This window comes from Pan paniscus, chromosome 4 (assembly GCF_029289425.2).
Source record: "Pan paniscus chromosome 4, NHGRI_mPanPan1-v2.0_pri, whole genome shotgun sequence".
Lineage (NCBI taxonomy): Eukaryota > Metazoa > Chordata > Mammalia > Primates > Hominidae > Pan > Pan paniscus.
The window spans coordinates 39,373,245-39,386,874 of NC_073253.2; the positions used below are offsets into that span (position 1 = coordinate 39,373,245).

Consider the following 13,630-nt stretch of genomic DNA (forward strand, 5'->3'; position numbering starts at 1 on the left):
CTGTTTCTGTATGTTTGTCTTAATTCCTCTAGCACTGCTGGGTTCGGGTCTCCACGACCGAGCTGGTCTTGGCAGAGAAAGATGGGGCAGAGCAAGACATGAACTGAGTGGCAGACCCAGATGATAGCCACAGCCGATCCCATGTGAAGCTCTGCAGCTAGAATGGCTATCCAGAGTTGCCCAGAGTTGGCCAAGCCTTTATACTCCCACGATGAGTGGACCCTGGATGTAGGGCTCCCCGGGAAGAAGGAAGTGGCTCCCTGTGTCTGAGGCCAGCCTGCAGGGGCTGACTGTTGAAGACATCTACCAACAGCATTCCCAGAAGCCAGACTGCTCACCGTGTTCACCATAGCCATGGTCTGGGATGGTTGGGATTTATTCAAATGCAGTGGGAAGCCTTCAAATGATGGGAATGAAGTGAGCAACACAATATGGCTGCTGTATGGAGCCTGGATCAGAGGCTACAGCTTGGAAACAGAGAAACCAGTCAAGAGGCTGCTGTTCAGGTGAGGGATGCCGGATGCTGTGGCTAGGAAGGAAGGAGTGGAGGTGGAGCGACGTGGAGAAATTCAAGATATACAGAAGAAGCACAAAGAAAGGAATTAGTGAGGGCTTATTTCCAGCAATATGAAATCCATAACACGTTATGAGAGAAAAATGTGAAAATCAAAGGCTATGCAAAAGAACCCAATCAATATTCTTAAAATCAAATTTTATTTATCCAAGTGGCTTTTGTAGGATATTGCAAAGAGAATCTGATTACTTTGGGATATAGCTTTGAACTTGCTCTCTTTCAACCAGTTAGGTTTAATGTGGCCTTAGCCTTCCATTTGACATAAACATAAAGGGCCAGCAGTGGATTGGCCCCCAAACAAGTGACCAAAACAACATTTATGGAAAAGCCAGCATTTCTTTTGGAACAAAACTGCCAGACAAAGATTTGCCTATAGTTTACAAAAGTGAGAACAAAGTTACATGCAGTTACAAAGCATTTTGATTGATCACCACCTTGAAACATAGTATTCTGGAGCAGCATATGATCCAAGTATCCCATTTTATAGACAGGAAGACTGAGACTCATGGCAGATGATTGACTTATGACCACATAGAAGATCTGTGACCAAGTGTAAACTAGAATTCAGCTTTCTTCTCCGGAGCATTTCCCTCTATGGCTCACATCCCTTCAAATGGTTAGATGTGGAGGAAAAGCTGCAGAATTGAAGCTCCTAGACAGTTATTCCTAAAACTAGGATTCTATCTCATAAGATAGGACAAGGAAGGTTTGCTCATTATTGTTTTCTGTTTTTTTAAAGACCGGGTCTTGGTCTGTCACCCAGACTGGAGTGCAGTGGCACAATCTCGGCTCACTGCAACCTCACCTCCCAGGTTTAAGCAATTCTTGTGCCTCAGTTTCCCTAGTAGCTGGGATTACAGGCATGTGCCACCGTGCCTGGCTAATTTTTGTGTTTTTAGTGGAGACAGGGTTTCGCCATGTTGGTCAGGCTGGTCTTGAACTCCTGGGCTCAAGCAATCCACCCACTTCAGCCTCCCAAAGTGCTAGAATTACAGGCACAAGCCTCCAACCCAGCCTGCTCATTATTACTCTTCACCAAAGAAACTGATGATCAAATCAACATAAATGGTCCACAAAAGATCTAACATATTATTCTCTAATCTGTCTTATCTTTTGAATATAGACTTTATTCACATTTTCAAATTTTTGAAAGCTCCCTAAAGCTTTAAATGTGCCATTAGGACAGTGCTCACATCCATGGATTTCCAACTTTTATATCATCAATTTTCAGTGTCTTTATTCTTTTTCATAAAGGTCAGTGAACAAAAATTGCATTCTGAGATGCAATCTCTTGGATTATAGACCTTCTAGAGAATCTGCCTAATGTTCCAGTCATCACACACACACAGCAAAGACAATTCCTGACCCAGGAAAGAAATAACATGTCACTGAGACCTTTGGTATGAATCTTTTTGTTAATAGAACCAGTGAGCTTCAATTGAATTCAATCTTAAATTTCCAGAGCACCACTGCTGGATGCTCACAGAAAACAACTGGCGCTCCTCTAGGATATCTTAAAATTTAAAATTGGTAACTTCTGTCTTTTTCCAGAATAATGTGAGGAAGCATGAAACTTTTCCCTGCTTGCATTTATTCCTGGTCCCCTTCCCAAACGTCTGCACACTGCACCTGACAATAATATGTCAAGAAGGGAGTAAGGAAAGAGGTAGAAAAGATGAGGCGAAAAGTAGGGGGAGAAGCGGGGGAAGGGAGGGAAGAAAATTTAAGGGTTAGGGAGGGGAGGGGAAAAAATAGTAGGGACTGGAGGAAAAAGGAACAGATCAGGGAAGAAAGCAGAAAGGAGAGAAGGCTTATGAATTAGCTCTCATTAAGCTTTTCCTTTCATTCTTTTCTCCTAGTAGCTAAGAGGAATTTGAAGACATTTCCATAAAAATTTATTTTTGTAGGTACAACAGATAGGACTTTGACAGCAAAAGTTCTGATAATTATCCAAATGTATATTAACAGTCTGTATTCAGGACTTTCAGAGCTTTTAAGATACAACCAATATTTTACAAAACGTAGTTTTCTTCTCTTAAAATGAATTAGATAATAACCATGCTTAATGAGCAAATAAATACTGGAAACAGAGTATGAGACTACATAAAATAATTTCTATAAAGTGATTAAGATGGTAGCTGGCATGTAGAAGCTCAGCAAACAATAAATTATTGTTATTTGTGTAATGTTGCAACCCAACAAAACTTACAATAAAATTAGTTGTGTACATATACATAAGTGTATATGCATGTGGTAATTAGCCATAAGTTCATAAATGTTAGTGCATGTGGTAATTAGCCATAAGTTCTCACAAATTCTTGTAATTAATATTACCTTTACAGAACCAGATCTAGTTTTTCTGTTTTAGAGCTCTGCATCTTTATAATGTACCACTGTTTATGTTTTCCCTAAATGCAGTTTAATCCTCTTTGCACATTCATGATAATCCCATTCCTAGAGGCCATAGAGGCCAGATAAGTTCCCCCAAGCAGATGCCGCAGCTTCCCCACCATGCCTTAGGCAAACACTCCCTGGGCTCATCTGGAAGGGGGCTGGGCTGGGCACCTGAGGGTAGAAGAGCTCAAGGGTCCTGACTGTGGAGTATGAACTGTGCAGCATCCCCCAGAGAAAGGACAGGTGTGAGGGGACAGGCTGGGCACAGGGAGACTCAGAGCGAGGTGGTTGATGTGTTTGAGAGGACAGAGTGACAGTCAACCCTGGACACAGGGGTGTGGAGCAGAGCTGACTAGTAGGTTGGGTGAGTGGGATCTAGTTGGGCCAGGACTGGATTCAGGCAGGGCTGGGGACACCAGGGAACTTTTTAATGATTTGGGGGAGGCCTCTAAGCAGAGAGAATTTGAAACCTAGCCATAATGAGTGCAAAATGGCAGAGATAAGGTCAAAAGAACACAGGGGTTCCTCTCTATGCAGGCAGAGGAAAGAAGCAAAATTATTCTCCCCTTCCTGTCCTGCTTCATGTACTTGTTCTTTTTATTCCAATTGTACTATCCAGGCATTTCCTCCAGTTCTCCCATCTCTCTAGGCTTCAAGATGCAGACTATAGATAGAAGTTGGTAAGGTGAGATGGGGTCTGGAGAGTGGAAGATGGAGAGAGGAGACTGAGAACAGAATTTCTTCCAAGCTTCCTTAAACCAAATTAACCACAGAGGGATCACACAGAGACAGTAAAAGTACTTAAACTCTGTGACTCCATCACGAAGTTTTGAGGGTTCAGTGCCTACTCCCCAGCCTCTATCTTCAAAAATGGGGATTGTAATCATTTTGGGGATTATATATCCTTCTAAGGTTGAGGAGGAAAAAGCTACATAATCATTTCCCAAGCAAATGCATCTGCAACCAAAATTCTGATTACAATTGCAGGGAGTTCATAGACCCCCTGGATAAGTCCAGGGACCACAAGTTTAAAATAATTAATACCTACATGTGTTTACCGTGAATCACATCCTAATACTAAGTAAATACATGCAGCAGCATAAGGGACTGAACATCATCTCCCTGGAGTTTTCAGGGCCCAAACTCCCAACATTTCTGCAGTTTCCAGGGGATCAAATGAGAAAGCTAAACAATGAAAACAAAACCTGCTTCATGGTCATTTCTCTCAGAGTTTGAAATGAAATAAAATTAACGACAAGGACAAAGCATTTTTTAATGGATACAAAGTTTCTGTTTGGAGTGATGAAAAGTTTTGGAAGTAGATGGTGGTGATGGTTGAATATCACTGCAACCTTCATTAATGACACTGAATTATACACTTAAACTGTTTAAAATGGCAAATCTTATGTTATATACTGTACCACAATTAAAACCAGGCTAAAAAATTGTATTTTAGAAAAGGAGGAAAGTGTGAGCAGACCAATAAAAAAGAATCCAATACTATGTCTGGCATGTAATAGACACTCGATGAAAGTTACACTCTTCTCTCCCTCAACCCCGGATATGGGAATTCCTGTAGGGCTACCACACTTCCTGGTCTTTGGTGGCTCCTGTAGAGGGTTCCTTCCCTTGCTCTCTCACCCTTTCTTTTGAAATTTTTTTTAGCTTTATTGAGGTATAACTGATGTACCAAAAATTGCACACATTTCATGTGTACCTCTTGCTGAGTTTGGAAATGTGACTACACCCATGAAACCATCACCACAACCAAGGCACTAAACATATCCATAACCTTCAAAAATGTCTTTATGTTCTTTTGTGGGGTTTGGGGGGGTTGTCGTTATTGTTTGTTTGGTAAGAACACAACGTGAGATTATCCTCTTACATTTAAAAGTATACAATACCATTTTGTTAAACCTAGGTACTATGTTGTACAGCAGATATCTAGTACTTTCTCATCTTGCATAATAGAAACTTCATACCCATTGAAAAATAATTTCCCATTTCCCCTTCCCCCCATCCCATAGCAATCACCGTTCTAATCTCTGCTTGTATGGGTTTGACCATTTTAGATACTTCATATAACTGGATTCATATAGTATTTGTCCTTCTGAGACTGGCTTATTTCACTTAGCATAATGTCCTCTAGGTTCACATATGTTATCAAAAATGGCAGGATTTCCTTGTATTTTTTAAGGCTGAATAATATTCCATTGTATGTTTATATCACACTTTCTGTATCCATTCATCTGTCGATGGACATTTGGGTTGTTTCCATATTTCGGCTATTATGAATAATGCTGCAATTAACATAGGGTAGGGAACACATTTAAACCATAGCCCCTTCCAGCTCTCAATCTATAGGATCCATAGCTCCTCTCCAACAGGAAAATCATGCACTGATATCCACCTGCATTACACATAATCTCGTACATTAATGGAAAAACTTATGCCTCGAGTCCTCTAGAATCTTAGATTTTCATATTCAAAATTCAGGCTTTTGCAGTCAAATCTTCTTCCGCCAAATAGTAAAGAGGCTCAAGAGCCCATTTTGAACCTCAAACTTGAGAAGTGGTTTCTTATTTGTTTTCTCTGCTGTAACATTCCTTCCAGAGGAAATTGATACCTCTAGTCTAGTTTGAATGGTGAGAGTACACAAGAGATTAAAAGGAACGGGAATTTTTTCAAATGGTTAATATATTAAAATGTTGTATCCTATTCCTCAACTGTGAGTGTTTACCAAAGGATTTTATCTTTGTGTGGCTGTGCATACATGCAGTTTGGCAGGAATGCCGACCATATGCACAGTCTGGCCCCCATCAGCCTGTTCTTTTTTTCTATTTGTCAGCAATATCTGGTTATATGTTCATCAGAAATATTTTGTTTGCATCATTATTATAGTGGCTTGGATTCAGAGCCACTAGATCCATAGAATATGCAGATAAAAAGTAGAATCAGCCTATTCAACATATTTCAGTAGTAGCCAAGAAAATTCAGGCACCAAGCAGGAAAAACAAAAATGGAAAAGATTTATGTGCTTAAGAATTAATAATTGGGTATCACTCTTTGAACCAAAAAAGAATGCAAGAAATACTTTATCAGTAGCAAAGCTCATTAGTTCTTTTAATACCAGTTGTAATGTCCCAAATCCCTCCTGTCTTTCCAAAAATGTTTTATTATATTTGATAATTTTTTCATTGAAATGAACTGAAATAACTCTGAAAGAAACTTCTATACAGCTTGAAGCAGATGAGAGTTTGGGTAAGCTCAAAGATGAGAGTTTGGGTAAGCAGATGAGAGTTTGGGTAAGCCTTGGAGCAGATGAGAGTTTGGGTAAGCTCAGTGAGAATTTATATCTGTGTCAAGCTACCCTGGCTTCTAATTCTTTTCCTAATTTATATACAACTTTGATTGAATATTGCCATTTTCTATCAACCACAGTTAAGTGAGATCTTAACAGAAGCCATTTCAACCTGAAACTTTAAAAAAGTTCAGATGTTAGTGTTTCAATGTTCAATAATTTTTATAGACTCCTACTGTCTCTGGTTTAAATATGAGTCAAAGAAAGAGAAAGTCCAATGAAACCCAAGTGATTCATGGAAACCTAAGATTAACTTGTTGTCCAGTTCATTTCCAGGGTCACATTGCAGGGGATGGTAAACCATCTTACTTTAAAAATCTGCATAGAGGTAGATTCTATAATTTTTTTAAATTGCTTACTCTAAGAATCTATGTTCTTTGTGCTTTTTTTTGTTTTTTAAAAAAATCTTTTAAGATTATAAAAATATTTATTTTTTAAATGAACATAATATAGAAAATATTAAAGAGGAACTCTCCCTCTCCATCCCCAAGATACTGCGATTAGCCTGGTGCTAATCACCAAATACAAGCAGAGGCATATGCAAAGGCAGCATATGTGATAGTTAAGATGTGAGATGTAGATTCTAGAGTCAATGGCATGGGCTTGCCATTTATTAGCTGTGTGATCTGGAGTAGGTTTCTTATTTTAGCTCAGCAATTTTTTATTTTTTTTTTATTGTATAAGACAAAAGGTTTGACCAAGAAATACATTTTAAAATGAATATATTTTTTATTTCAATAGTTTTTGGGGTACAGGTGGTTTTTGGTTACATGGATATGTACTTTAGTGGTGATTCCTGAGATTTAGTGCACCTGTAATCTGAGCAGTGTACACTGCACCCGATATGTAATATTTTATCCCTCATCCCCCTCCCAAACTTCCCCCAAGTCCCCAAAGTCCAGTATATCACTCTTATGCCTTTGTATCCTCATAGTTTAGCTCCCACTTCTAAGGGAGAACATATGATATTTGGTTTTCCTTTCCTGAGTTATTTCACTTAAAATAATGGCCTCTAGCCCCATCCAAGTTGCTGCAAAAGACATTCTTTTATTCCTTTTTATTGCTGAGTAGTATTCTATGGTGTATATATACCACATTTTCTTTAGCCACTCATTGGTCAAAGGGCACTTAGGTTGGTTCCATATCTTTGCAATTGTGAAATGTGTTGCTATAAACATGCATGCGCATGTGTATTTTTCTTATAATGACTCTTTTCCTTTAGGTAGACACCCAGTAGTGAGATTGCTGGTTCAAATGGTAGATCTACTTTTAGTTCTTTAAGGACTCTCCATACTGTTTTCCATAGTGGTTGTACTGATTTACATTCCTAGCAACAGTGTAAAAAGTGTGCCCTTTTTACCACATCCATGACAGTATCTATTGTTTTTTGACTTTTTATGGCCATTCTTGCAGGAGTAAGGTGGTATTTCATTGTGGTTTTAATTTGCATTTCCCTGATGATTAGTGTTATTGAGCATTTTTTCAGGTTTGTTGGCTATTTGTATATCGTCTTTTGAGAACTGTCTATTCATGTCATTTGCCCACTTTTAGATGGGATATTTTTTTATGCTGATTTGTTTGAGTTTCTCATAGAATGTGGATACTAGTCCTTTGTCAGATGCATAGTTGGCAGATATTTTCTCCACTGTGTTGGTTGTCTGTTTACTCTGCTGATTATTTCTTTTGCTGTACAGAGCTTCTTAGTTTAATTAGGTCCTGTTTTGTTGTTGTTGTTTTTGTTGCATTTGCTTTTGGGGTCTTAGTCATTAATTCTTTGCCTAAGCCAATGTCCAGAGAGCTTTTCTGATGTTATCTTCTAGAATTTTTATGGTTTCAAGTCTTAGATTTAACTAAGTCTTTGATCTTTCTCAAGTTGATTTTTGCATGAGGTGAAAGATTGGGATCCAGTTTCATTCTTCTACATGTGGCTTGCCAGTTTTCCCAGCACCATTTATTAAATAGGGTGTCCTTTCCCCACTTTATGTTATTGTATGCTTTGTAGAAGATCAGTATTTGTCTTTATTTCTAGGTCATCTATTTGGTTCTATTGGTCTACATGCCTATTTTTATGCCAGTATCAAAGCTCAGCTATTTGTTTGCTTTGTGACCATGGGCAAGTTACTTATCCCTCTGTGCCTCAGTAGCCTCATCTGTAAAATGGGGATAAAATATTTTGTTATTTTCATTAGTTGATATGTTCTGTTGTGGTAACAATTCAATTCCCTATGCTCAGTGCTTAACACATCAAAGGTTTATTTCTTGCTCTAGTCACTGTCCAATGTGGGCCAGGTGGCTCTCTTTGGTGGCTCTTCTCCATGTGATGATTTTGGGATCTGGGTTGCTTCAAACATGTGGTTCCTAAATTGCCATGGAAGAGAAGACAGAGCTGAAGTGTCACTCTGAGTGATCTTTGGACTTAGGTCTATAAATGGCATATGTTACTTTTGCCTGTATTTATTGACTAGAGTCACATAATTTCCAACTGAACTGCTAGGGAATCTGGGAAAGACAGTCTTCTTTTATTCCCAGGATGAGGAAATGTTTTGATTAACACAAAGTGCAGTCTCTGCCATAACTATTTGCCTTCCAGAAAGGTTATACTGATTTACATTCTCACCTTTAGTAAATGAGACTACTTACTTCTATTCACTATTGCCTATAGCAGTTGCTATATTTCTTACTTTACTTTTTACGAGTTGTATAAACTGAGAAAAATGACAACTTCAATTTTTTTATTTAATTTTATTAATTTTAAAATTAAAATTAGCCACTTACACTTATTTGTCTTGTTTTATAAATTTCCTATCCATTGAGCATAATAACAGCTGAGTTAATTAAGCAGCTTGATAGACTGGGGGGAAAGGACTAGATTTTGAATTAGAATATTTAGCTTTGAGTACCAGATCTATCACTTATGGCCTGCATTATTTGGTCCTCCTTAACTTCAGTTATTTAAATGTGAAAGAGGGAAAATAATATATATTTCACAGGACAATATAGAAGTTAGTAAAATATATGTAAACTATACATATTTTTAATATATATCATTTATCTATGTTCTTATAAAACTTCATACATTCCTTTATTGAGTCATATATTCAGTTTTCGATGATCTCTTCTATCTGTTTCTTCCACTAGACCATGAGCTTTTTGAATGGGTGCATTTGTGTTTGTATTCCTGGAGCCTACTACAATTTCTAACATACAGAAAACTTTAGATGATTGTTTCTTGAATGAATGAATGAATGAATAAACAAATTGATGATATTGGATCCATTTTAGACTTTACAGGCTTAAAAAAAACCCCTGCTATATATTTGTTTATTAAATCTTCACAACAATCCTTGGCACGAGCTTGGTAGATACCATGAGCTTCTGAAACAAAATGCTGGAGAGTCTAAAATATTTTATACCCTCTGTTCTTTGCTGGGTATATCCATTGCTGTTTACCAACAGATAAAAGGGGGCCCCTGCATTGGCCAGTGGGACAGGAAAAACATTAAGAAGGGGGAGAAGAACACAATTGTCACCTCCTACAACAGGAACTTCACGGGCCGCAATGACACAAACCCCAAGACCATGCCTTCATCATCTCCCCAGAGATTGTCACAGCCCTGGCCATTGCAAGAACCCTAAGTTCAACCCAGAGACCGACTGCCTTATGGGCAAGGATGGCAAGAAGTTCAAGCTTGAGGCTCCAGATGCAATATGAGCTTCCCCAAGTGCAGTTTGACCCAGGGCAGGACACCTACCAGCACCCCCCAAAGGACAGCAGCAGGCAGCATGTGGATGTGAGCTCCACCAGCCAGCACCTGCAGCTCGTGGAGCCTTTTGACAAGTGGGATGGCAAGGACCTGGAGGACCTGCAGATCCTCATCAAAGTCAAAGGGAAGTGTCCCACTGACCACATCTCGTCTGCTGGCCTCTGGCTCAAGTTCCACGGGCACTTGGAGTACATCTCCAACAACTTGCTCATTGGTGCCATGAACATTGAAAACAGCAAGGCCAACTCCGTGCACAATGCCCTCACCCAGGAGTTTGGCCCCATCCCTGACACTGCCCGCTACTACAAGAAACATGGCATCAGGTGGGTGGTGATTAGGGATGAGAACTACCGCGAGGACTCGCGCAGGGAGCACACAGCGCTGGAGCATCACCACCTCAGGGGCCGGGCCATCATCACCAAGAACTTTGCCAGAATCCACGAGACTAGGGCCTGCAGGGCCTGCAGGGCCTGCTGACCCTGACCTTCGCTGACCCAGCCCATTACAATAAGATTCACCCTGTGGACAAGCTGACCATTCAGGGCCTGAAGAACGTCTCCCCTGGCAAGCCCCTGAAGTGCATCATCAAGCACCCCAACGGGACCCAAGAGACCATCCTCCTGAACCACACCTTCAAGGAGACGCAGATTGAGTGGTTCCGCGCCGGCAGTGCCCTCAACAGAATGAAGGAGCTGCAGGAATGAGGGCGGTGCCTCCCACCCACCCCCCACCACCCACTCCCTACGCAGTGCTGGCATCATGTTCAAGTTCAGGTCCACATGTGCTATCAGAGGATCCGATCCAGCCAGCCATGGCTTCTTATTCCAAGATGGTGTGACCAGACATGCTTCCTGCTCCCCCCTTAGCCCACTGGTTGGCTGTGGTTGAGGGGGTTTCTTAAAATAGCTTTTTAGCCTCTGCCTTCCTATTTTTAGTTTGGTTCAGATCTTAGGCAGCTCCATGCAACTGCATTTATTTTTGATGACAAGACTCCCATCTAAAGTTTTTCTCCTGCCTGATCATTTGATTGGTGGCTGAAGGATTCTAGAGAACCTTTTGTTCTTGAAAGGAAAACAAGAATCCAAAATCAGTGACCAAAAAAAGAGGGCCCAACCTTTAAACCATGAAGTCAGTACCACATCCTTGTTCTCAGCTCCTAGATAATGCTCTCCACCTGTATAACTTCACCAGCGTTTACTCTCAGAATGCCTGCTGTGCCCTTAGCCCCCTTCTAAGAGTTCCTGTCCATAGATTCTTACTTAAGAAAGTGACATAGTCAATTCCTTTAACTTCTATGGCCATGTGTTTTACTGCATATCTCTACCACCCACCTATGTTTTGGTCTAGCAGAGAGACCAGACCGAAAGGCAATGAATCTCTGAGCTGACCATTAGTCCAGAAAGAGGCCATATACTTCAGCTTTGTCCAACAGGTATGACAGCAGTTAACCAAAACTTATCAAACTCTTACACTTTGGGAATTGGGGGTTTGAAATACAGAATTTGGCAGAGAGTAAATGATACCAAAGCAGAAAGACAATGTGAATGCTGTACACAATTGTCAAAGTCAAATGCTTGCTGTCCAAAATATCACTACAACAGCCTGTGGATAAGACAAAGCTGAGTGTATTGTTTACCTACTAAGAAAGAACATCAACAAAGCCTTATTAACGGTCAGGATACTGATTGACATTTCAAAGTCTGGTTTAAGGTAGGTTCTTTTGATGATGGAGAGGAGTTTAATTAGGATGAGAGCAGGGTTATGATAAAATAATTTAGGATTGTTGCAGACAGCTAGGTGAGAATTTTAAGAGAACAAGGTTTAGGATGCATTCTATAGAAGAGTTCATGGATCTTTGGGGAAGTTACTGGAACAAGCAATAATATTATTTGAAATTTTTATCTTCCTGGGAAAGAATTGCATTTAATAGTAAAGTTATATTGATGAAGACAGCCAGCTGCACAGACAATTTTGATTCTCATCACAAAGCAAAAGAAGCAAATAAGTAAACAGAAGCATAAGGTAGAAAAACACTGTCCAGAGAAGAAAAATAGAGGATCTGAAACACACCGATAGGGGAGGGCCCGGTGACCAACCTGAACAGCAGAAAGGATGTTTTTTTCTCTCTGATCCAGCCTTTCTTGCTCTAGACAATCTGGATCATCATGCTATCCAATCAGTAACTTGTACACTGTTCTCATGTTGAGCAAAAAGAGTAAACCAATCCAAACAGAGTATTCCATACTAAGCTTTGGGATCACAAGTTTAAATTCTCACTTACAGTTCCATTCAACAACTTTGGAGATGGAGGGAATCCCATTTGGATATGAGAGAAAAAATTACCAAGTCAAGAAATCATGAATTCTGCCGGAATGTTTAAAACTTTCAGGGCATCAGGCAGGGAGTATAAGCTCATTATGCAACAACTATCAGATCTCACAGCTCGCTTCATATACGTACTACCCTGTGAACTGAAACATGTTCATATTGGAAGCGCATTTGTTTCCAGTTACAAAAATGTGCTGGTTATGATGGATTTGGGAAATATGCTTGTTCTTCTGCATATCCACTCTGTGGCATAACTCTTCTTCCCTCTTGTTATCTGACATCTGCTTCCACTTGGGATATCTATCACTCTTGTTATCTACCACAAGCTCCCAAAATTCCATCATTTAAGAGTTAGTCCTTTTTGTTTTGATTAATAGCAACACTCTGAGTGGTGGATGATGTGCAAAGAAGAGCCACTCATGAGGGACAGACTATAGCTTCTCACACACACAAGCGGCATGGGCCATAGAGTAGAAAAACTATTAGGTCTGTTTTGTGCCAGAAATCTTTGTGATGAGTAAGTTCTTCCTCATATTTCTAAACTTGGAGCTTTTTCCCCCTTAGAGCCTACATCTTTCACGAAGATATAACATTTGCTGAATTAAAAAGTCACACCAAACTGTCATTGAAATAAAAATACGTATGCAACTATCATTCTGTTCAATAGCCTATAAATTACATAATGTATAGGAAAAAGAATATAAAGCCCCTGTTTATTTCTTCTGGACACACCAAAAAGAAATTTGTCTGCAATCGTTGTATTTACCAAAGTGTTGTAGTGTTGCCTGGGACAATCAATAGAAGGTTACTTTTCCTTGAGTATCACAAGGTAATGCAATCCCAGCTCTGCGAATAACTGGTTCTGTGACCTTAGACAAGCTACTTAACATATTATTTGTTCACTTACCAAATAAATATTTCTTAGGATTTAACTATTTGCCAGGCTCTGTGCTGAAAACTGGATAAAATGGCAGGTAAAATACAATCCTCACCCTCCATGGCTTTATAGTATAATAATATCTTCAGCTGAAAAATAAGGCAATAACTTCTACTTCAGAAGTTATTTTTATTTTTAATTTTTGTGGGTACATAGTAGGTATAAATATTTATGGGGTATATGAGTCTTTTATATAGGCATGCAATGTGAAATAACATCATGGAGAATGAGGTATCTGTCTCCTCAAGCATTTATCCTTTGAGTAACAAACA

At 39.5% G+C, this 13,630-nt stretch overlaps 1 pseudogene; it reads left to right on the top strand.

The window, feature by feature from the left end:
* Window positions 1-431: 431 nt before the first annotated feature.
* Window positions 432-10,797, top strand: LOC100974836 (aconitate hydratase, mitochondrial-like; annotated as a pseudogene).
* Window positions 10,798-13,630: the final 2,833 nt, after the last annotated feature.